We start from the raw sequence: 25369 nt of genomic DNA, 5'->3' as shown, positions 1-25369 counted from the left end.
TGGATTGAATCAGCAAGTAGCACAGAATCTGGTAAAAATGTGGATGGTAACGGCCAAAACCAAAGGCCCTGGTTTAATGTGCATGGCATGCACGAGTAGCACAGGCCCTGTTGAAATTTAGTTGGTCAAAGCCAGCAACACATGCCCTTGTGTAAAGTGGATGGCATCAGCCAGAAAAGCAGGTTCTGGTGAAATAGTAGATGGCCTCAGAAAGCAGTACAGGCCTTGGTGTGGTGAAGATTAGGGATGGGTACCGGTGTCTGGTGCCATGATGGCACCGGTTCTGACATAAACGGTAGTAACCAGACCGAAAAGCAGCGCACATTTCGGTGCTTTATTTCGGTGCTTTTTTTTTCCTGAGCTGTGATACACTTTAGATTCTAGCCAATCATTTTACGTTTCCGAGGATAGTAGGCGGGGCCAGGTACGTACGTACGTTCTGTTAAAGCAGAGCTACAGATTAAAAATGTCCAAGGCGAAGCGGTTAAAAGTCTGGCTGTACTTCATAGCAAAATATGCAAACTCAGCAGCCTGCAACAAGTGCTTTAAGCTGATACTGTGATACTGTCAAAGGAGGTAACACCTCAAATCCGATGAAACACCTGGCGACGCATAGCGTTTTTTTTAAAAGCCCAGAAATGCGCCGTATTTGATAGCTTGCTGCGAGACCTCACACCGAGCGCATCTACTGCGGGTGGGTTGCCTGTTATGCAACATCCCCCAAAAACACGAAGAGGAGAGTCCTGGCCCCTAGCCCTGCCAGTGTAGCAGAAATGATGACGGTTGATGATGGCAGCAGCCGTTCTTCGCTGCGTGAGTAGCTAATTTATGTTGAGTAGGCTAACCACGTTATTACATTAATGCATGTAAGGTGAACTAGCAAACATCATCATAGCTACATGCTGCAGTCTTCTTGTTTGATGGCAGACACTCCCTTCACCCTGGCTAAAAAGGCTAAAATGACCAAAGAAAAAGTGGAAAACAGTTAAACATGAGAGGTTTAGGACAAAGTTTGTGTTTTTTCCATTGTTTAAGCACTGCTTCCAGCCAAGAGTGATACCATCTATGCCCCATAGCTGCAGAAAAGGCTAACATTGTTATATTTTTACAAAAAACAGCTGAACATGAGAGGTTTTTGGACCAATTTTGTGTTCTCCATTCTTTAAGCACCGGTTTGAGCACCGTTTGAGCACCGGCACCGTTTCAAAAGTACCGATTTGGCACCGGTATCGGATAAAATCTAAACGATACCCATCCCTAGTGAAGATGGCCTCACATGGAGCACTGGCCCCGGTGTAATGTGGATGGCATCAGCCAGAAGCACAGGCCCTGATGTGGTGATGATGACCGCACAGGAAGCACTGGATCTGGTGTAATGTGGATGGCATCAGGCAGTAGCACAGACCCTGGTCTGGTGAAGATGGTCTCAGACAGAAAGCACAGGCCCCGGTGTGGTGAAGACGGCCTCACAGGGAGCACTGGCCCTTGTGAAATGTGTTTGGTATCGGCAAGCATCACAAGGCCCTGGTGTGGTAATGTGGATGGCCTCAGCCAGCACCACAGGCCCTGGTGTGGTGATGATGGCCTAACAGGAAGCACTGGCAGTGGTGTAAAGTGTATGGCGTCTGCCAACAACAGTGGCCCTGGTGAAATGTGGATGGTATTGGCCAGCATAACAGGCCCTGGTGTAATGTGGATGGCATCAACGAGTAACACAAGCCCTGGTGTAATGTGGATGGCCTCATCCAGCACCACACGCCCTGGTGTGGTGATGATGGCCTCAGCCAAAAGCACTGTCCCTGGTGTTAGGTGTATGGCCTCAGCCAACAACAGTGGCCCTGGTGAAATATGGATCGTATTGGTCAGCACCACACACCCTGGTTTAATGTGAATGGCCTTAGCCAGTAGCACAGGCCCTTGTGACTTGTGGATCACATCAGCCAGCAACGCAGGCAGTGGTGTGGTGAAGATGGCCTCATAGGGAGCACTGGCCCTGGTGGATGGCGTCAGCCAACAACGAAGACCATGGTGAAATGTGAAATGTGGATGGCATTAGCCAGCAACACAAGACCTTGTGAAATGTGAATGGTTTCCGACAGCACCACATGCACTGGTGTAATATGGATGGAATGAGCCAGCAACACGGGCCCTGGTGAAATGAGGATGGTATCAGCCAGAAGCACAGGCCCAGGTGTGGTGAATATGGCCTCAAAGGGAGCACTGGCCCTGGTGTAATGTGGATGGCATCAGCCAGTAGCACAGGCCTTTGTATATTGTGGATGGGATCAGCCACAAACACAGTCCCTGGTGAAATGTAAATGTCCTCAGCCAGTAGAACAGGTAATGTGGATGGCCTTAGCCAACACCACTGGCCCTGGTGAAATGTGCATGATATCGGTTAGCACCACAGGCCGAGGTGTAATGTGGATGGCATCAACGAGCAAAAGAGGCCCTGGTGGGGTGAAGATGGCCTCACATGAAGCACTGTCCCTGGTGTAATGTGGATGGTAGAAGCCGGCATCACAGGCCGTGATGTAATGTGAATGTCCTCAGCCAGTTGCACAGGCCCTTGTGTATGGTAGATCGCATCAGCCAGCAACACAAGGCCCTGGTGTGGTGATGATGGCTTCACAGGAAGCACTGTCCCTGTTGTAATGCGGATGGCCTCACCCGACAACAGTCGCCCTGATGAAATGTGGATGGTACTGGCCAGCACCAAAGGCCCTGGTGTAATGTGAATGTCCAAAGCCAGTAGCACAGACCCTTGTGTATTGTGGATTGAATCAGCCATCAACACAAGCCCTGATGAAATGTGGATGGTATCAACGAGTGGCACAGGCCTTGGTGAAACGTAGTTGGCCTCAGCCAGTATCACATGACCTGGTGGGATGTGGATGGGATGAGCCAGCAATGCAGGCCCTGGTGAAGTGAGGATGGCCTCAGCCAGCACCACACACACTGGTGTAATGTGAATGGATTTAGCCAACATCACTGGCCCTGGTGAAATGTGCATGATATCGGTCAGCACCACAGGCCCAGGTGTAATGTAGATGACATCAGCTAGTAACGCAGGTTCTGGTCAAATTTACATGGCCTCAGAAAGCAGTATAGGCCCTGGTGTGGTGAAGATGTCCTCACAGGAAGCAGTGGCCCTGATGTAATGTGGATGACATCAGCCAGAAGCACAGGCCCTGGTGAAATGTAGTTGGCCTAAGCCAGTAGCACAGGCCCTGGTGTAATGTGGATGGTATGACCCAGCAACGCAGGGCCTGGTGTGGTGAAGGTGGCCTCACAGGGAGCTTTGGCCCTGGTGCAATGTGGATGGCCTCAGCCAGCATCGCAGGCCTTGGTGTGGTGAGGATGACCTCACAGGGAGCACTAGCCCTGGTGTAATGTGGATGGCCTGATCTAACAACACTGTCCCTGTTGAAATATCGATGGTACTGGTCATCACCACACACACTGGTGTAATGTGAATGGCCTTAGCCAACACCACTGGCCCTGGTGAAATGCGCATGGGATCGGTCAGCACCCCAGGCCCAGGTGTAATGTGGATGGCATCAACGAGCAGCAGAGGCCCTGGTGGGGGGAAGATGGCCTCACAGGAAGCACTGTCCCTGGTGTAATGTGTATGGCCTCAGCCAACACCACTGGCCATGGTGAAATGTGCATGATATCTGTCAGCACCCCAGGCCCAGGTGTAATGTGGATGGCATCAACGAGCAGCAGAGGCCCTGGTGGGGTGAAGATGGCCTCACAGGAAGCGCTGTCCCTGGTGTAATGTGGATGGTAGAAGCCGGCATCACAGACCGTGATGTAATGTGGATGGCCTCAGCCAACAACAGTGGCCCTGGTGAAATGTGTTTGATATTGGCCAGCACCACTGGCCCTGGTGTAATGTGAATGTCCTCAGCCAGTAGAACAGGCCCTTGCGTATTGTGGATGTCATCAGCCAGCAACACAAGCCCTGGTGAAATGTAGATGGTCTCATCGAGTAGCACAGGCCCTGGTGTAGTGATGATGGTCTCTTAGGAAGAACTGTCCCTGGTGTAATTTTGATGGCCTCATCCAACAACACTGGCCCTGGTGAAATGTGGATGGTATTGGCCAGCACCACAGGCCCTGGCGTAATGTGAAAGTCTTCAGCCAGTAGCACAGGCCCTTGCGTATTGTGGAACGCATCAGCCAGCAACACAAGCCCTGGTGAAATGTGGATGGTATCATCGAGTAGCACAGGCCCTGGTGTAATGTGGATGGCCTCATCCAACAACACTGGCCCTGGTAAAAATGTGGATGGTAACCGCCAAAACCACAGGCCCTGTTGTAATGTGCATGGCATCAGGCAGAAGCACAGGCCCTGTTGTAATGTGGATGGCCTCATCTAACAACACTGTCCCTGGTGAAATATGGATGGTATTGGTCAGCACCACACACCCTGGTGTAATGTGAATCGCCTTAGCCAACAACACTTGCCCTGGTGAAATGTGGATGGTATTGGCCAGTATCACAGGCCCTTGTGTTTTGTGGATGTCATTAGCCAGTGATAGGTTTTGTATTGTTGATTGTCATTTATGCTTAGAAATATTTACTTATATATGCTTAGAAGTATATAATCATTTGTAGATTTAAAGAATGTCTCATCCTAAGAGGTCTGTAACAACTCTGTGTAGCATGAATAGGGGGTTGAGTTCACTCCCCTACAGAGGAGAGGTCGTATCTTCTTTTGCTGATTTATGGTATAGCAAACACACGTATATCTGTTTAAGTATAAGAGCCTTTTGTTAGATGGACCCAGACTTCTGGCACCAGCTTTGGGGAGTCTTCACAGGGTCACATCTTGACCTCACACAAATCACTCACACACACACACACACACACACACACACACACACACACACACACACACACACACACACACACACACACACACACACACACACACACACACGCACACAGTATTCTTTGTTCACATGTATACCTATGTAAGATGTTATATGTTAATGACCCTATGCATATTCATGTAACCACAATAAAAGGAGTGCTGTGGGGAACCTGGCTGAGAGTCTCTGACGGCGGTCAAGTGGTGGGACGACACTTGGCTCCAGCCAGATACCTCCCTCATGCATGAGTAAACCAGAGCCTTGTGTCTTGCTTTTTGTTGCGTAGCAGATTGTCCTTAACATTCCAGCAAATAGGTTTATGCTACAAACCTATCATTAATTGGTCCTTCGAGAGCCGGATCCCTGGAATCGACATTCACCGAGGGGAGGAGGGACACATTGAAAGACTGACGTCAGCCAGGAAGTTCCTGTGGATTCGCGGTCTGTCTTTTCTCCTCGATGAATGGCGATCGGCGGGATTCGGGACTGATGCTACTCGCAATAAGCAACACCAAGTAGGTATGTGAAAAATCTTAGCCACTGTGTGAGGCTGAGTATTAAAGTCTTTATCACTCTGTGTGATAAAGCGTGTAGTCACTGTGTGCGACTATTCTTTGCCGCTGTGTGCAGCAAAGCAACACGTCCACTGTGTGCGGTTGCGTTGAAAGTCTTTATCACCGTGTGCGATAAAGCGCGTGATCACTGCTATGTAAGTCTTTGCCACTGTGTGCGGCAGAGCGCGCAGATCTGTGTGAGACTGCGTTGAGACATTAGGCCTATTTTGTGTTGCTGCCGTTGTCGTCGTTGTTGTTGTTGTTTTGTGTGAGTGTGTGCGGAGCAGAACACGTGGTCTGTGACACCGACTGTTGTTGTTATCATGGGTTTCTAAGCAACCAAGAGTGAGTCGGAGGGAGACAGACGTTTGTGCTGGAATTTGCTCCTGGCAGCACAAAGTATTTATGTAAAAAAGAGAGAGAGCGACGGCTCCACAGCTGCGCGGGTTCACGCGAGCGCGGTCACGCGGGTTTCACGCGGACCTGAGCCGTGCGGTTAATCGCAGGCTTATAAATGGAAGAGATTCAAATGTTAGAAGTTTTCAGAAAACACACCAGCCTTGAAGAGCGTGTGGAGAAGGCCTGCCACATCAGCAGCACTTAAGATGTGCTCTGGCTTTCCCCCACCCCCTTGCTGACAAAAAATGTTAACTCTTTAGCTTGCCCTGATCAACAACAGCCTGTGTGCCAGACCATAGACGTAATTGAGGTGGATAGTTGTTAAAAGTAATCTACATTAAGCTTGTGGTTGCTCAAATTCAGTACAATGACATATGAGGTGAAGTGATATAGGTAAATATTTAAACTAATGAAGTGCATAGAGGCACTTGACCTGTGTGAAAGACTGTTGTCATATTATGAGCCATTGTTGAGATATACAGCACACCTGTGAAAACAACTAATATGCTGAACCCTGTATGAAACATCTAAAAGTATATGATGGAGAAGCTGAATTGAATATGAAAGTGCAAGACTTTGCCACTGTGGGCAGAGCATGCGACTACTGTGTGATGTTGCGTTGCGGGGTTTTTTTTGTTTTCTTCTGAGCTGATGAGCAAGCTACACATTATCAGATCAAGAGCTGTCTGAGAACTACTCAAAGAGAGGGAAACAGAGCTCTGATAACTGTGATAATTGGAGTGTGCAGCGTTCCCGTGAGCAGTTTTCCTGCACCTTGACTCGTGTGTGTGTAGCATCAGCATCATGTTTTTGTTTATTTGTTTTGTTGGGTTAAAAATAATTAAATAAACTGGCGATCATATTTATGGATCACCATGGTATCATCAGTCATGTGATTTATTTATGCAGATGAAAAAGAGAAAGAATTTATATTGTAGATGAAAAATAATCATAGGGAAAAGGTTTTGTGTTGATCAGCCAAAAAACAACTACAATTTCATTTTCTGCTTTTAAGAAAGGATTGTTCACAAAAACACAGAGAGAGAGAGAGAGAGAGAGAGATGTGTGTTGATTAAGCAGTGATGATAATAATGAACATGTCTTAGTTTGTCACTTTCAGGTGAAAAGCAGACCTGAATCAATTTTCCACATGCAGCAGTCGGAAGAAAGTTATAGTTTATTTATTTATTTTGTTTATTTTATTTTCACTTGCTGAATACGGGACAGCAAATGAATACTGGGGGAAAGAAGGGGAGAAAGAAAGAGGGAAAGAGAAACAGCTGAGAAGAGGGACGGGGGAGAAGGGCAAAAAACAAAAACCAACAGAATGAGCAGAAAAAAAAAGAAATAAAAAATGCATATATCAATCACCTGGATCACCTGCTGAGAAAGAAAAAAGAAAACAAGCAGAAGAGAACAAGAGTAATAGAATAAACAGCATCACAATGATATATGGGAATATGACAGTAAATACTAAATATTAAACATTATTGTGCAGCACATAAGATCAACAGAACACAGTGTGCTTTGAGGTAGGAGCCAAAAAGGGTGTAGTTTGTGGGTGTGATCACCCATGTGTACACCTGTGGGCATGGATGCGCTTGTTTTTTTTTTTAAAAGGTTCCTTCATGTAATGATCTGCTAGAGGGTGTGGGGGGGCCACAGCCCCGTCCTCCAGGGCATGAAGCAGGTATGGAGGAGATCAAAACTCCAGACATCCAGAGGCCCCCAGAACACAAGAGACCAAGGAAGACCAACAGAGGGGCAGCCGCGCCACTGTCCCAGAAAGAGCTGAGGAGAGTCCCAGCTGAGGGCTCACTCAGCAGCCGCGGAGCAGAACCACCAACGCACCGATGCCTGAGGGAGTCCGCCACTGGCAGGGGAAGTGGTGGTAGGGGGAGATAGGCCTCCAAACCTTGGAGGGCCTAAGATGTCCCCAGAGAGGTGGCGCCTGACACCCAACCTGACATATAGACACAGAAATACAGGCACACACATATACAAACATCCATTCCCACCCTCATGCTCTCATATGCACTTACTCCACACTCAACCAACGTGGAGACAGACATAAAGAGACGCTGTACACACGATCACACTCCCCAAGCGTACTCTACAAACCGGGTCTAGGTACCCTTGCCCCTGGAGGGGGAACTGCACCCAGACCCAGGTGGTATTACCCTTTTCCCTGTGGTGGGGGGAGGCAGACCGCCCCGACTCCGCAGCAGCAGGGAGGCCCCACACTCCAGACCGCAGTCGGACGGCCAACTCCTCCTCCTAGCCCCCCCGCTCCAGCAGGTCGCAGAGAATGGGGGTGAGAGAAGACTCCAAACCTCCCTCCATCCGCTCATTGTAGTGTTGATGCATGTGTGTTCTAAGGTGCATTTAAAACCCAGGAGGGCATGGAGCTACCTGCCAGAGAGCAGCAGGTAAGCGCATGGTCCCTCCTGCTAGCCCTCAATGTCTACGTGTATTTAACCTTGAGAGGTGGGCAACGACGCCAGGGGTGGGGTGTACACCCTGATGGTACTTTGGATTCCGTGTATCGTGCCCACCCCCAAGATCCTATATGTATGTGTAATGAGAGTGTGAGTAATGTGAATGTCCAAGTTGTGGGATAAAATTTAGGCAGAGGCAGCCAGAAGGGGACAGAGGGGGGGGGGGGGGGGTAGCCTCCTCTGCACCCTGGTGACATACCCCTACTCCAAGGTCCTGCATGTGTGGGTGGTTGTGGTGGAGCGGGAAGAGGGAGGCAGCTGGAGATGGGGAGGGAAGGAAGGGAGGGGCATGTGACCCCTCCCTGGGGCCAGCTCCCCCGCTGACCCCAGTAGGCACCCCCATACTCCGCAACCCACCAGGGAAAGGGGGCCCCGGTCTGGATGGACCTGGGCCCAATGCAGCAGCGCCTCCCGGCCCCACAGAGCCCGGGACAGTCCACCCAACCCCACCACAGAGAAAACTGCACCCACCCCACCATCCACTCATCTTCCAGACTACATAAGACAATAAACACCCAGGCTGAGATCTTCCTCCACCTCTCCTGTATCTCCCCCTCCTGCAGAGAAAGCTCCCGAGGAGAGGAAAGCTCCTGCAAGATGTGACAATCTCCCCCACCAGTTGAAGAGCCCCCCAGGTGGCTCGATGCACCGGCGGCACCCTGCTCCAGGGCCGGGCCCCCATGCACCCACCCGCCCACAACCCCGGCAACACACCAACCAGGACCCAAGCCCCCGAGGCCCGGCCCGAGCCCCAGCCCAGAGACGGAGCGCCCCCAGAACCTCACGCCCATCCCGGACCCACTCAGGGGCAGCCAGGCTACCAGGTCAGTAACCCACGTCCGTCAGCACAGACCCTCCCCTAGCCCCGCTGCACGCAGCCGCGAGGAAACAGTCACCTGAGAGCCAACAGAGCCCCTAACCGGACACAACCGCTACCCCGGGTTGAGCCCCCCAAGGAAGATGCCTCCGGGGAACCCCCCGACGCCCTAAGCCTGTCCCTACCCCCACACCAATCACAACAGTGAAGGCGGGACCAAACTATGACCCCCCACCCCCACTAGGTGATGGAGCTGATCAAAGGAGCCCAGAGCAATTGATCTGATGTGGTGGCAGAGGCTGTATCAAGACTAATGTAATCTAATAGATAATTTCTATATTGGTTAGAATTAAGATTATTTTTATTTTTCCAGTTCATGAGGACTGTTTTCTTGGCTATGCATAGGGCAGTGAAAACCATATGGGCGATATTCTTTTCTGAAGTGACATTATCTAAGCTGCCCAACAAACACACTAAGGGGGAAGTTGGAATGTTACATTTCAGACACTTCGATAAGTCTTCACATATCTCGCGCCAAAACTTCTGAACTGGTGGACAGAACCAAAGAGCGTGGATATAATTGTCCGGTGAATTGGTTTGGCAGTGTGAGCAGTTGTTGGTAGACGTAAAGCCCATCTTGAACATCCGATGACCTGTATAGTGCACTCTATGTAATATTTTGTATTGAATTAATTGAAGACTGGGATTTCTAATTAGATGAAAGGTTTTTAAGCAAATCTGAGACCAGAAGTTTAGGTCTAAGTTAACTGATAAATCCGCTTCCCATTTTGCAATAGGAAGTGATATTGATTCATCTGTTTTAGAAAGCATTCTGTATATTTTGGATAGTAATTTGGGGGTTTTAAGAGTAAGAAATTGAACCACACTTGGTGGTGTTTGTAGTTCAACTTGACCCGGTTTAAATTTCTTTTTTACTATGGATTTAATTTGTTGATATTCTAAAAATCTTTTCTTGTTGATCCCATATTGTGTAACTAGTCTGTCAAATGAGATAAATTCTGTTCCTTCTAGTATATGTTCTAAATATTTGATTCCTTTATCACTCCAATCTGAAAGGTTTATCATATTATTGTTTTATAATATGTCAGGGTTGTTCCAGATAGGTGTACGTTTGCATGGGATTAATGAAGACGCCGTCAATTTTAGAAACTCCCACCATGCTGTCAGAGAAGAGCTGATGTTGATGCTTTTAAAGCATTCATGTCGTTGGATGTTTGAGCTGATAAATGGTAGGTCTGAGATCTCTAGATTATTGCAAAGTGCTTGTTCTACGTCTAGCCAAGGTTCATCTAAGAGGGTGTGTTTTAGCCATCCTGAGATAAACTGAAGCCTGTTGGCTAAGAAGTAGTGCTGAAAGTTAGGCAGTTCTAGTCCTCCTTTATCCTTGGTCTTTTGTAGTGTTTTTAAGCTTATACGTGGGGGTTTATTTTTCCAAAGGAATTTGGACATACATGAATCTAGCGATCTGAACCAATCTTGTGGCGGTTTAGTTGGGATCATTGGGAATAAATAATTTATTTTTGGTAAGACCATCATTTTTATAGCGGCAACCCTTCCCATGAGTGATATGGGTAGACATTTCCATCTAGCCAGATCATCTTCTACCTTCTTTAAAAGTGGGATATGGTTTAATTTAGTTAGATCTGCAAGCTTGGGAGAAACATTAATACCTAAATATTTTATATTTCCCGATTGCAGTGGTGTAGAAGAGGAATTATGGAGGGAGCAATTAATCGGTAGAACTGTAGATTTTGACCAGTTAATTGAGTAATCTGATATTCTTGCAAAAGAGTTTATCAATTCAATCACCCCAGAGATATTGGTTTGTGAATTTTGGAGAAAGAGTAACACATCATCCGCATAAAGGCTGATTTTATGTTCCACGTTCTTGCATTTTATGCCCTTAATTACTGAATTCTGTCTAATTGCTGCTGCTAGTGGTTCAATAAAAATTGCAAACAGTGAAGGGGAGAGTGGGCATCCCTGCCTGGTGCCCCTCAAGAGACAGAAGCTGGAGGATGTTTGGTCATTTGTTCTAACACAAGCTGTTGGGGAATTATATAATATTTTTAACCAGTTTATGAAAGAGGATCCAAAACCAAATTTGTGTAAAGTTGCAAATAGAAATTTCCAGTTAACTCTGTCAAATGCTTTTTCTGCGTCTAAAGAGAATATTGTAGTTTCTAGGTTTTTACTGTATGAGTAGTCTATCAAATTAAGTAATCTACGTGTATTTGTTGATGAGTGCCTACCTTTTATGAAACCAGTTTGGTCAGGATGAATTAAGAGGGGGGTTATTTTCTCCAGTCTCTTTGAGAGAGCTTTGCAGATTATTTTAAGGTCTACATTTATAAGGGATATTGGACGATAGCTTGAGGGATACACAGGGTCTTTGCCTGGTTTTAGTAGGAGATTAATGTTTGCAGAATTCATATTTGATGGAAGTCTGCCCTTTTCTTTAATTTCCAACAACGTTCTGTAGAAAACTGGTGCTAGAATCGACCAGAATTCTTTGTAGAATTCTGCAGGAAAGCCGTCTGGACCTGGAGCCTTATTATTGGGCATACTTATCAGGGCTTCCTGGAGTTCACCTGGTGTCAGTGGTGAATCCAGTGCCATTGCTTGAGTGTCTAATAATTTTGGAAGAGTTATGTTGTCCAAAAACTGATCAATTTCTTTTTTAGATGGGTTTATTTGTGGTGAATACAACGTTTTATAGAAATCCCTGAAAATGTTGTTTATTTGTATCGGATCATATATTGTGTTCCCAGATGAATCTTGAACAGCACATATAGTTGTTTTTTCTTTATTTATTTTTAGCTGGTTTGCTAGAAATTGACCGGATTTATTACCATGTTCATAATTTTGTAGGCGTAGTCTTTGTACTAAGAATTTTGTTTTTTTTTATCAATTATCTCATTTAATTCTAGTTTTGTTTTGCGTATTTTGTTCAATGTTTCCTGATCTTGGTGGGACGCGTAGGCTTCTTCTAGTGATTTGATGTTTTTTTCTAATTCCTGAATATTTTTGTTTTCTTTTTTCTTTTTATGTGATGAGAAAGAAATTATTTTACCTCTCATCACAGCTTTCCATGCTTCCCATAGAACAGAAGCTGATGTTTCGGGAGTGTCATTATAGTCCAAATATGAAGTCCACTCTTTTTTAAAATATTTAATAAAGTCTTCATCTTTAAGTAGTGATATATTAAATCTCCAGTTTTTTCTTGGCGTAGTATTATTCTTGTGCATTAGTGTTAAAGATACAGGACCATGATCGCTGACAGCTATAGGGTGAATCTCAGTGTCTGAAATGTCGTTCAGCAGTGAGCTGCTGACCAAAAAATAATCCAGACGAGAGTAGGAGTGATGGACATGTGAGAAAAAAGTATATTCCTTACTGGTGGGGTGAAGGGAGCGCCATGCATCGCAAAGACCAAAGTCGCTCATATACTGTTTGATTATATTTGTGGACTGCCAATTACGCTGAGTTCCCGCTGTATCCATGTCTTCATTTAGTCCAGGGTTGAGGTCGCCTCCAAGAACAAGTGTGCCATCTAAGTGTTCAGAGAGTGCACTGAAAAAACCGTGAAAGAATGAAAGTTATAGTTTAACATCATTGGAAACATGCAGGCCAAGTTTCTGGCTGACTTATTTACAGCGCCATGTGTCTCTCAACCTCACAAGCAAGCAAGCGCTCACCCCTCCCTGAAGACAAGGAATGCAGCTCCAAAGCAATAACATGATAAAGAGACAGCAGCAAGTCCTAAGCAAAGAGTCCCAGCAAAGCAGCAGCAATGTGGACAAACAACATCAGAGAAGAAGAGCAAACCCATCATCCTGACTGATCGGATGAATGGCACTGTGTCTACAACAAGCTGAAACTTCACTGTCCATGTGAAGAAAACGTTTGAGGAGAACTGAACAGTTGGAGTTTGACATTTGCCACCTGTGGAGTAAAATGGCAAGAACAGACAGTGGGACACAGGACAAAGCTGAAGGAGAACTGCCGGCTGTTGGACTGTTGAAGTGGGAGAGGACAACAGAGTGAGAAGACTAGGTGAGAACACATAGGAATTATTTAATGTGGGAAATCAAAATTTGCATTAGCAAACCTGCGGAAAAGAAAACTGACTGCTTAACTTGGAAAATTGTGAAGGAGTCTGAAACACTGCGAAAATAGAAACATACAAAATCACACAAACAAGCAGAACATGCATTAACCCTACTAACAATTCCAAACACAAAATAACTCATGAAGACTCATAGCACATTAGTTAAGAAATGATTAAATAATAGCAGAGAAGTGTGTAGGAAAGGCAGCTCTAAGAACATGCTCTGCTGGATATGCAGCTCCACAGACATGCATTAGACCTGCCTAATAACACAAACACCCATGCAATGAAATTTAGCTTGTTATCTTTCATCAGTGTTAAAATAGTGTCAATTTAGCAGACACTTGTTATCAAATACTGAATTTATCCAATGCAAAAATTTGACTCTCTAGGTTGCAGGACAACAATTTAACCTTTGTGGGGGAAAAAAGATTCTGGTTTGACCAACCAGTGATCTGACAATAAATTTAGTCGTTGATATAGTAAATTGGGAGAAGCTTCCTGCTTGATTGATGCAGCACAAGTAATTTACTGTATGAGGGAAATTGTCTTTTGTGATACTATTTTGAACATGCATTTCTGTTGTCCTGTCATCTTAGTGGGTTAATAGCTGATATGCAAATTAGTTGATCGTTCTTAGATTAATGAAAGGTGACTGAATTCTAGCACGAGTGAATGAGATGTGTTGGAGTTTGTTGTGTGTTGAGTGGAGACTCTAAAACACTGAGTTTCCTGCTTTGATGTGAGAGTGAATCCTGTATTTAGATACACAACTCTGAATATGTCAGAACAAACGTCTTTTGTGAAGTGCATGACAGCATGTCACATGTTTTATGATGAAGGGAAAAGGAAGACTGAATAAAATCTGTGGCTTAAATGAGTGAAGAGCACAGACCTGGTGATTAAACTCATAGCTAATATGACATTAGGCTTATGTTGTATGTTGTGCAGCTGATGGTTGGTTTGGAGTGAATCTAGCTGATGATTCTTCTCCTGTTGTGAAGTTGATGAGGAGTTTGTGTCATGACTTAACAAGGCCTTTTTATTTGATACTTTCACAGTGCACTGAAAGTTTGGTTTGATAATCTCTGTTATTTTTCATTTTTATCTTTTGAACAGGCACTGATTTTGTTTGTCTATTTCTTTTCTTTAAGCAGATCTGCACGTCAGGAATTAAAAGTGCTATACGACCTGTCGAGAAAGCCGTTACAAGTGAGTTTTCTCCACATTAAAATGGGCTCTGGAGAAAGCCACTTATTGGGACAATATTAAATGAAAGTCCCGGCCTAAAAAGGATTCAGCGATGTAATCCGATCTAAAGTTCTTTTTTTCTTTTTGAGATGACGTCATTTTGCTGAAAGTGGAAACTAAATGCGACGACAGGTTCCACTATCAGCAAAGAAAGAATGAATGCATGAATGAATGAGTGAAAGAAAAAAAAACTGACTGACTGGTAAAAGCTGACAGGACTTGACCACGACTCAAGGTTAACCTCCACCTAGACAGGACAAAAGGGTGGATGGATTTATGTGTTTTTTGTTACAGGAGCAGAAAGATGACAGCAACATCCGTGGTTGCGTGATGATTTAACCTTTTAAATGCCATTTTTATGTTTGTGAACTCTGAAAATTTAACCTTTTTAGTTTAAATTCTCTGTCTGTGAATTTACCATGTGTGTGTCATTCACTACCTTGTGTTGCTCACAGAGATTACTGTGAGAAAGTGTACACACCTGCGCAGCGCTAACATTTACATTTCTTTTTACAGCAGATGGTTAATCATGTTTTTGATCATGTGATTTACAAGAGGATTAGTTAATGTTTTTTCCTACTACAGGATTTCTGGGTTTATGTGTGAAGAAAACTGTGTTTACAGGTTATGAGTGGTGATACTGTTACACTGTGTTTTTGGGAAAATGTAACGGTTACTTTGATGAGATGAATAACATTCTTTCCACAGCGATGGATGGTTGATTTTATGGTGTTTTTATGGCACCTCTGGAATGTGGATGGCCGACGCCTGCCCACCAGGATGATCAATGTGTATTGCTAATGTTTGTTTTCTGAGACTGCATGTAGAGGAGTCAGCGGAAGCAGACAAGTGACATGAGAAAAATATATAAGGGATTGTTTATGGAATAGTTGAAGATGGGCTATTGAGCTCATAGTAATATTTGAGTGGAGTGACTTTGCTTAAGAGCAGTCACTGATTACATTAATGTTGACTGAGTACATGGGATGATCCATGTCTGAGGCAAATTATGGAAATAATTGTAGTTTACTGATTTGAGAAAACCTGCACATGACACTTGTCTTGCTGATGTTGAAAGCTTATTGTTCTTATGATACAATTGTTTACAGGTATGAAGTTTGATTTCACTTCCAGATTTTGCTTTCCAGGCCATGATGGTGTGTATGCAGGCTCCTGGGAGAGCCAGGTGTTAAGCAAACTTAATATGCAAAACACACTAAGATTTTCATTGCTGGATTATAGGTCCGGGGTGGAGCTACTCCAGCAGAGATGCCCTGATGTTGCCTGGGATGTGATCTAGCTAACCTTTTTCTTTAAGACAGGGATCCAGGTTTGATGAGTTGACTCGTGGGAGTGTCCATGAGTCAAGTGGAGGGGTCCAGGATTAATATTAAACAATGTTTTCTATTATTGTTGCAGTGATTTCTGTGATTAGCCGTTTATTTACAGGTATTAAACCTATGCAAGTGGTGCATCCATGTTCAGATGAGGCTTTGATGGCCTATAAGTGAAGTTCACTGAACTAAAGAATGTTGTTTGATGATTGTTGACATGCTCTCCAAATAGAAGTTTTCCCTCTTAGCAAGGAAATACAGGTGCAGCAGTAATCTCCTGAGAAATCTTAAGAGGCCCAGTGAGAAGCAAGAACCATTCCAGGCATAGCTGACAGCCCAGGCAGTGGTTCAGGTAAAAGGTCGAGCTGGTTGGGGCCCATCATGAGATCAGACTTTGGAGCCACAGCAAGGACCATGAAACTGCGTTGGAATGAGAGCTGTGCCACGGGGGGTTTCCAGAGGCCAAGAGAGGAGATTGTGGACAACAGACGGGCACCTGAAGGATGAGGGGAGCGTGCCAAGCTCCATCGACAGCGCAGAGGGAGTCTAAGGATGACATCATGATTCTGTGAAAAGCACAGGAACCAGAAGCTATGGTGGTGATAACAGCAGTTTCCTATGTGGTCTGCAGCTTTGGAAATAGCTGAGACACATGTTGACAAACAATAAAACTAACTGGTATGTTTGAATGTTTATTCTACATACATTTGGACTCTGGTCCTATGGACAGTGATGGAAACAACTGGAAGAGACATTAATGACGCCCTGCAGAGCTTAAACCACTCTGCAGAGAGACATGTGATGTGCACACCCGGAGGAAGCACCACCAAGCTGAGATGTTTTTGAAAATGTTACTTTCTTATTTCAACTATTACATTAACAATTTCTTTGTTTGCTCGTAGGATGCAGTTTGCCATTGGATGAGATCAATGAATGGGATAACTGCTAATACATTTGTTAAACTGTGTACCTTTTCAGTAATTTAGGGTGATTTGACATATGCTGAGTATAAAAATGTTTGCATTGAAACTGTCAGACATGAGGTATTCATAACTGGGAACTTTTCTAGCATAAAGGGCAAAAAGGGGGGAATGATAGGTTTTGTATTGTTGATTGTAATTTATGCTTGGAAATATTTACTTATATATGCTTAGAAGTATATAATCATTTGTAGATTAAAAGAATGTCTCATCCTAAGAGGTCTGTAACAACTCTGTGTAGCATGAAGAGGGGGGTGAGTTCACTCCCCTACAGAGGAGAGGTCGTATCTTCTTTTGCTGATTTATGGTATAGCAAACACACGTATATCTGTTTAAGTATAAGAGCCTTTTGTTAGATGGACCCAGACTTCTGGCACCAGCTTTGGGGAGTCTTCACAGGGTCACATCTTGACCTCACACAAATCACACACACACACACACACACACACACACACACACACACACACACACACACACACACACACACACACACAGTATTCTTTGTTCACATGTATCCCTATGTAAGATGTTATATGTTAATGACCCTATGCATATTCATGTAACCACAATAAAAGGAGTGCTGTGGGGAACCTGGCTGAGAGTCTCTGACGGAGGTCAAGTGGTGGGACGACACTTGGCTCCAGCCAGATACCTCCCTCATGCATGAGTAAACCAGAGCCTTGTGTCTTGCTTTTTGTTGCGTAGCAGATTGTCCTTTATGCTAGGTTTATGCTACAAACCTATCAGCCAGCAACACAATTCCTGGTGAAATGTGGATGGTTTCAGAAAGCACCACAGGCCCGGGTGTAATGTGGATGCCATCAACGAGTAGCAGAGGCCCTGTAACTCGTTGATGTAAAGTGGATGTAAAGTGGATGGCATGAGTCAGCAAAGTAGTTCTGGTGCAATGTGGATAGCCTCAGCCAGCAACGCAGGCCCTGGTGAAATGAGGATGTATCACCCAGCAGCACAGGCCCTGGTGTGGTCAATATGGCCTCACAGGGAGCACTGTCCCTGGTGTAATGTGGATGGCCTCAGCCAACAACACTTTTCCTGGTGAAATGTGGATGGTATTGGCCAGCACCACAGGACCTGGCGTAATGTGCATGTCCCCTGCCAACACCACTGGCCCTGGTGTAATGTGGATGGCATCAGCCAGTATCACAGGCCCTTGTGAAATGTGAATGTCCTCAGCCAACACCACTGGCCCTGGTGTAATGTGGATGGCATCAGCCAGCAACACAGGCTCTGGTGAAATGTGGATGACCTCAGACAGCAGCGCAGGCCCTGCTGTCGTGAAGTTGGCCTCAGAGGGAGCACTAGCCCTGGTGCAATGTGGATGGCCTCAGCCAGCAATACAGGCCCTGGTGTGGAGACGATAGCCTCACAGGGAGCACATGCCGTGGCATAATGTGGATGGCCTCAGCCAGTAGCACAGGCCCTGGTGTAATGTGGATGGCCTCATCTACCAACACTGGCCCAGGTCAAATGTGGATGGTACTGGCCAGCACCACAGGTCCTGGTGTAATGTGAATGTCCTCAGCCATGACCACAGGCCCTGATGAAATGTAGTTGGCCTCAGCCATGACCACAGGCCCTGGTGAAATGTAAATGTCCTCAGCCAGTAGCACAGGCCCTGTTGTAATGTGGATGGCCTCATCTAACAACTCTGTCCCTGGTGAAATATGGATGGTACTGGTCAGCACCACACACCCTGGTGTAATGTGAATCGCCTTAGCCAACACCACTGGCCCTGGTGAAATGTGCATGATATCGGTCAGCACCAGAGGCCCAGGTGTAATGTGGATGGCATCAACGAGCAGCAGAGGCACTGGTGGGGTGAAGATGGCCACACAGCAATCACTGTCCCTGGTGTAATGTGGATGGTAGAAGCCGGCATCACAGGCCGTAATGTAATGTGGATCACCTCAGCCAAAAGCACAGGCCCTGGTGTGGTGAAGATGGCCTCACAGGAAGCACTGTCCCTTGTGTAATGTGTATGGCCTCAGCCAACAACAGTGGCCCTGGTGAAATGTGGATTATATTGGCCAGCACCACAGGCCCTGGTGTAATGTGAATATCCTCAGCCAGTAGTAAAGGCCCTTGTGTTATCTGGAACGCATCAGCCGGCAACACAAGCCCTGGTGTAATGTGGATGGCCTCAGCCAGCACCACAGGCCCTGGTTTGGTGATGATGGCATCACAGGAAGCACTGGCAGTGGTGTAATGTGGATGGCCTGAGCCAACAACACTGGCCCTGGTGAAATGTGGATGGTATTGGCCAGCACCAAAGGCCCTGGTGTAATGTTGATGTCATCATCCAGCACCAAAGGCCCTGGTGTGCTGATGATGGCCTGACAGGAAGCACTGTCCCTGATGTAAAGTATATGGCCTCAGCCAACAACAGTGGCCCTGCTGAAATGTGGATGGTATCATTGAGTAGAACAGGCCCTGGTGTAATGTGGATAGAATCATCCAACAGTACAGTCCCTGGTTTGGTGAAGATTTCCTCACAGGAAGCACTGTCCCTGGTGTGAAGTGTATGGCCTCAGCCATCAACAGTGGCCCTGGTGAAATGTGGATGGTATTGGCCAGCACAACAGGCCATGTTGTAATGTGAATGTCCTCAGCCAGTAGACCAGGTCCTTGTGTACTGTGGATCGCATCAGCCAGCAACACCACAGGCACTGGTGAAATGTGGTTGTTTTCGGCCAGCAACACAGGCCCTTGGGTAATTTGGATGGCTAGCAGCACAGGCCCTGGTCTGGTGAAGATGGCCTCACAGAAATCACTGGCCCTGGTGTATTGTGGATGGCATCAGCCATCAACACAGGCCCTCATGAAATATAGGTGGCCTCAGCCAGTAGCACAGGACCTACTGCAATGTGAATGGCCTCAGCCAGCAACACAGTCGCTGGTGTAATGTTAATGTCCTTATCCAACCCCATGGCCCCGGTGCAATGTGGATGGCCTCAGCCAGCAGCACAGGACCTGGTGTAATGTGGATGGCATAATCTAACAACACTGGCCCTTGTGAAATATGGATGGTATTGGTAAGCACCACACACCCATGTGTAATGTGGATGGCTTTAGCTGACACCACTGGCCCTGGTGTAATGTGCATGATATCGGCCAGCATCAAAGGCCCTAATGTGGATGGCCTCAACGAGCATCAAAGGCCCTGGTGGGGTAAAGATGGCCCTTTACTCTACCAGCAATACATGACATAAATACACATATAAACATTATAAGACATAAATACACACATAAACATTATAAGACATAAAAACAAGTCAAAGATATTTGCAACAAACAGAACTCAGTGGAAGAAAGTTACTTACCAGCAATACAACACATAAATACACATATAAACATTACAAGACATAAATACACACATAAACATTACAAGACATAAATACACACATAAACATTATAAGACATAAAAACAAGTCAAAGATATTTGCAATAAACAGACCACAGTGCAAGAAAGTTACTTACCAGCAATACAACATATAAATACACATATAAACATTACAAGACATAAATACACACATAAACATTATAAGACATAAAAACAAGTCAAAATATTTGCAACAAACAGACCTTAGTTGAAGAAAGTTACTTACCAGCAATACAACACATAAATACACATTTAACAGCAATACAAGACATAAATACACACATAAACATTACAAGACATAAATACACACATAAACATTATAAGACATAAAAACAAGTCAAAGATATTTGCAACAAACAGACCTTAGTGCAAGAAAGTTACTTACCAGCAATACAACACATAAATACACATTTAACAGCAATACAAGACATAAATACACACATAAACATTACAAGACATAAATACACACATAAACATTACAAGACATAAATACACACATAAACATTATAAGACATAAAAACAAGTCAAAGATATTTGCAATAAACAGACCTCAGTGCAAGAAAGTTACTTACCAGCAATACAACACATAAATACACACATAAACATTACAAGACATAAAAACAAGTCAAAGATATTTGCGACAAACAGACCTCAGTGTGACGCATGGTCAGGCTCCCTCTGCTGCACTTATGGACGCACAGGGTACCCCTCTCGCGTCGGGAATTGACGTGAAGGGTCCTCCGATTGAAGAGATTGCCGCGGAAGTGCCTTTTGTCGGTATATTTAGACATTTTCCAAATCACATTGTAGTGACGTATACAGAACACAATAAATTATATAATGTAAACAACTACCTGAAAAACAGGTAGAACGATACTTTTGTATGGTTTATTGCATTTACGGAGGGAGTGATGTATGCTGGGTAATGGCACAGCTAGCTACTGGGTGACTTTATTCACCCGCTTAGGCTGTTATCAGTCCATACAATGGGCGTTATTAGCACAAATCAATCCCATAGATATGGGCCATCTCCTGCTAGATTGTTCAGAAGGTTGTTCTCATCCATCCAGATGGAGGATCACTAACAGGAGCGTGGGAAGACTCCAGAATCCACTCTGGCTGCAAATCGGTGGATATACAGTGTTTACAGGTAAGACCATTTAAACGGACAGCATTTATAGAATGACTATTAAAAGTCAGCGAGTGTCAGTAATGTTAATGTGGTTATGTTAGTAATACACAGAGTGCTAATATAACAGCTTTAAGATGCATTTGTAGATATCATTACGTGTTTTACCGTCTTTATGGTGCTAGCTTAAAGTTACGGTGTAAACGTTAGCTTATATTGGAGTAAAGCTGTTACTGGTTAAACGATGTTAGCACAGAAATATTAGCTTCTGTCATGACTGATGAAGTTACTAGTTAATAAAGTTTCCAGTAAAGTGATTAATCGCAGCCACAGATTGACAGCAAATATCTCGATTAGCTTCAGTGCATCTGTAATAAATATGTGCAAGTTTCAGTGCTTCGTTTAAACTGTATGATACTTATACTGACCCAGGGTCAGTGTAAAATACAATCCTAGCTGTGTGAACAAAGCCTGGCTCCTTTAATCCTGCATGACAAACCTCAGGATGCAGGCTATTATTACTCTTTCCTGCTGGCACACCTGTCACACCTGAGAGTCAGCTAGAAACTTAGTGACGTGGACATCATGCAAAGACTGCCAGACTCTGTATTACTGCAAATGATCAGTGACTCGGGTTATCACTAAACTTTAAACAGTACCTCTGTGTCTCTGTGTGCTGAACATTTAGGATTGAGTCAGGCTGCATTGACTGTGGGACTTTAATGTGTTAAAAGCAGGTTGAAGACGGCTCAGAAACATTTGAAGATTAAAATTTAGCATTATGGCTGCTGGTGGTTTGTAAAGCCTCTACTCAGCTGTATTTTTGTTACTAATTTATGTTTGTTGTTGTTTAACACAGATTTCAGAAGAGCAAATATGCTTAATGGTTTAACTAGATTTCATTTGTCAGTGTGGGACTGCTGAGTCACCGGAAGAACTCATTTGATTCATTCTCCACATGATGTTCATTTACAGAAATGTTTCACAGGAACTGATTTCTCCCAAAGGGTGAACTAGTGTGTTTCCATAGATTACCTCTGTATGAATGTACTTCTTAAATGAAGGCAAGTGTTTGTCCTTTTTTGTTCCTCAGGTACAGTACGTGATATCAAGGGCAGGCGGTCAACACTGGGGGTAGACAAGAAGCAGACGTACTTCCAAGAGGGAGCTGCAGTGAGGACACAGCCAGGTCACTGAGGTCAGAGATCAGAATCTGAAACAGCTCAGGTTTATATTTTAGAGGTTATAAAAAATCAAAATGTATTATTTAAAGAAACCTTTAAATAATAGTCATAATTATGATTATTACAAGAAATATCAAACATTTAAGTGGATTTTCTGTTACACATATTGTGTTAGCCCTGCGATAAACTGGCAGCCTGTCTTTGTCCTGTATCAGCTGGGATAGGCTTCATCCTCCCGCAACCCTGAATTGGATACATTGTATTCCAATTATGTAATCTGATCATTTACAAACTCAAGGTATCTAATCAAAATGTAAGTAATAATTATAAAATGGGAAAGCAGAAATAAGTGTGACATAAATGTAAATGTGTTAGCTGACATAGAGGACAGCTACATGTAGTCTGAAAAACCTTTGTTGTCAAGTTTGCAGGTATATCAGCACGAGACATTCTTACATAGAAGAGACATTAAAGTCTCTAACTCAGCGAAGCATTATTGGTCCCGTCTGTTTGGATAAATATAGTAAGTTGATGTTTGTCCATTTATTGACACATTTCCTTAAGTGCTTATCCAGCTCAGGATCACAGTGGAGCTGCAGCTGGATATGTTCAGTAAATAAACCTTCCAAAAGTTAACAATAAACCTGCATCCATGTACGTTGTTGTCCACAGGATGAGAAAATCAAACTGGAACACTGTGGAACATGTTAATAAATGTTTGTGTGTTTATGCCTGTGTCTTTCACAGGAGGCGCTGGAAGGTTTCCCTAATAGTTCCTGGTGAATCAAAGCAGAACCATAAAGGTTGCTGGACTGCATGATGGCCTTACCCCTGAGCAGTCATCCTGTTAAAGGAGGAACCAGTTAGAAGCTGTTTTCAAAGTAGCTGAGCAGATTTCATCTCAAGTAAGCAATTAACTGTTTGTTCGTTTGTTCTGCCACTTAAAGAGCATTTAAGGACGTCTTTTGAGTGTCCAGTTGAATTAATTCTACTGGCTCTCATGGTCATTTGTTATTATAGACATATTTTTCATCTTCATCCAGCTATTTAGTAAATTCTATCTATTTAGTAATATCCGTCAGCTATAAAATGTAATATAAATATAAAAATATCTAAATATCTCCTGTCCTTTATGTTTTAATGATGTAAGTCTGTTATCATGTTACATTAGCATTCCTCACATATCAATGAGATGCTGTACAGTACAATCCTACTGACACAGCAGAGGGATAACGACGGCTATTCAACATCGTTACACGACACATTCGAGCTGCATGACGCAGACAAAGTGACTAAATCATCTTTTTGTGGTTTGTTGTCTTCAAACCAGCAGACAAAGCCGATGGCAGAAGATGTGAGAGAAGAACTTCAGGCCGTGGACTGAAAAGGTATTTTTTTCTTGTTATCAAAAGACATTTGGAGTGACGGCTTCTACAACTGGTTGTGCTAAAGTAAAGCTTACAGTCTAAGAAATCACAGTGTTGATGTTCAGCACAAAGAGAAAAGCTCACTTGTTTGAATTTATTTACAATCATAGTTTTATAAATTCTGACTGTAAACAGCTTTTACAGCTTTGATATTGTTTGACACTCGATATCAGGTTTAATTTAAAGGTTTCTGTGTCCCAATGAGCCATTTACACTGATCAGTGTCAGTTTAACTGTAACACATCCATTATTTAGATCCAGCAGAGAAATAACTAAATGTAAAAAATGGCAGCCCTCAGGCAGGTTTATAGAGATATATGCATGCATTATGAAATTTATGCATCCCAGATAATTGTTATTCATCTAGTCATGGCAGACCCACCTCTTCCTCCCAAGTTAACTGCAACCCAAAAGAACTAGTGGGGCTATTTACACACTCACAACCAGTGTGGGGTAAAAAGAGCCACCAAAAAGCTGTCAGCCACAGATGTGCTGTAAGAGTTAGAAACTCTACTTATGGAGAAACTTTCTAAGTCTAACAGAGGACAGGTACTCCTGCCCAAATAACATGATATAACCCCACATACAGCCCAGCCATAAAGTGAACAAAGTCATTTAGTTAAAGACAGCATGGGACCAAATGCATGTAACCAGCCTGCATCAACCTGACATTTCTTCCTCCTGAATTAAATGAATGAATGGATGAAAGTTAAATGACTACAAACCTAAAGCCACTAGTTCCCACACTGGAGCTCCCTGACACTGTGTGTTAACCGTATTTAGCTTGTATCAACAGTTGTAACAGGCCAAGCCACCTGAGACACTGCATTGAATTTGTTCCTGTCTTAATGATTTCAGCTGACTGGTTTCAGCTCAGATGTTCCGCTTTTTCATTTCAGTAGATCAAAGCAGCTCGTGCTCCTTCTGCTTCCAATTTAGAAGAAGAAGAAGGCGAAGGCTTCAGCAAAGTGGCGTTCATGGTCTCAGTGAACAGTCACAGTCACACACTGCATGTGGTTTTAAAAGCAACATGTCTGTTCACCACAACAATGGAGATGTGTAATATTAGTGCAGCTACGGTTTGTTTTTGAACATCAGTTCTGTTTTCTACTTTGATCACTTAAACCAAAAAAGTGTTGTTTTCAGATTCTTTCTTTTAAATCTATAGAGCACCTGCTCATTTTTTTATCACAATTAGTTTCACATAAATGTTAGTGTTTCCTTTATGATCTTTTAATGCTTACACTACACTGTACATGTCTACATTAGAGACATTTCTGTTACCTGTTTCTGTTGACTCAGAGTTGTGAAATGTTCTTTTATTTGATGCACAATATGAAGTTCATAATTTTCTTACTAATAAAATTCTAATGACAAACATGAA

General features: G+C 44.0%; 1 long non-coding RNA gene across 3 annotated transcripts; it reads left to right on the top strand.

Moving 5' to 3' along the window:
* Window positions 1-5274: 5274 nt before the first annotated feature.
* Window positions 5275-25369, top strand: LOC145429600 (uncharacterized). 3 transcript variants are annotated; one of them, XR_013909850.1, is made up of 6 exons: window positions 5319-5399; window positions 21316-21395; window positions 22468-22572; window positions 23306-23463; window positions 23889-23946; window positions 24885-25369. It is a non-coding gene; the product is annotated as an uncharacterized LOC145429600 (long non-coding RNA). The 3 variants fall into 3 exon arrangements; XR_013909851.1 differs by lacking the exon at window positions 21316-21395 and having other exon boundaries at window positions 5275-5399; XR_013909849.1 differs by lacking the exon at window positions 5319-5399 and having other exon boundaries at window positions 10256-21395.

This window comes from Astatotilapia calliptera, chromosome 6, assembly GCF_964374335.1.
Source record: "Astatotilapia calliptera chromosome 6, fAstCal68.1, whole genome shotgun sequence".
In the NCBI taxonomy this organism is placed as follows: domain Eukaryota; kingdom Metazoa; phylum Chordata; class Actinopteri; order Cichliformes; family Cichlidae; genus Astatotilapia; species Astatotilapia calliptera.
This window is presented reverse-complemented; position numbering and strand designations above follow the sequence as displayed.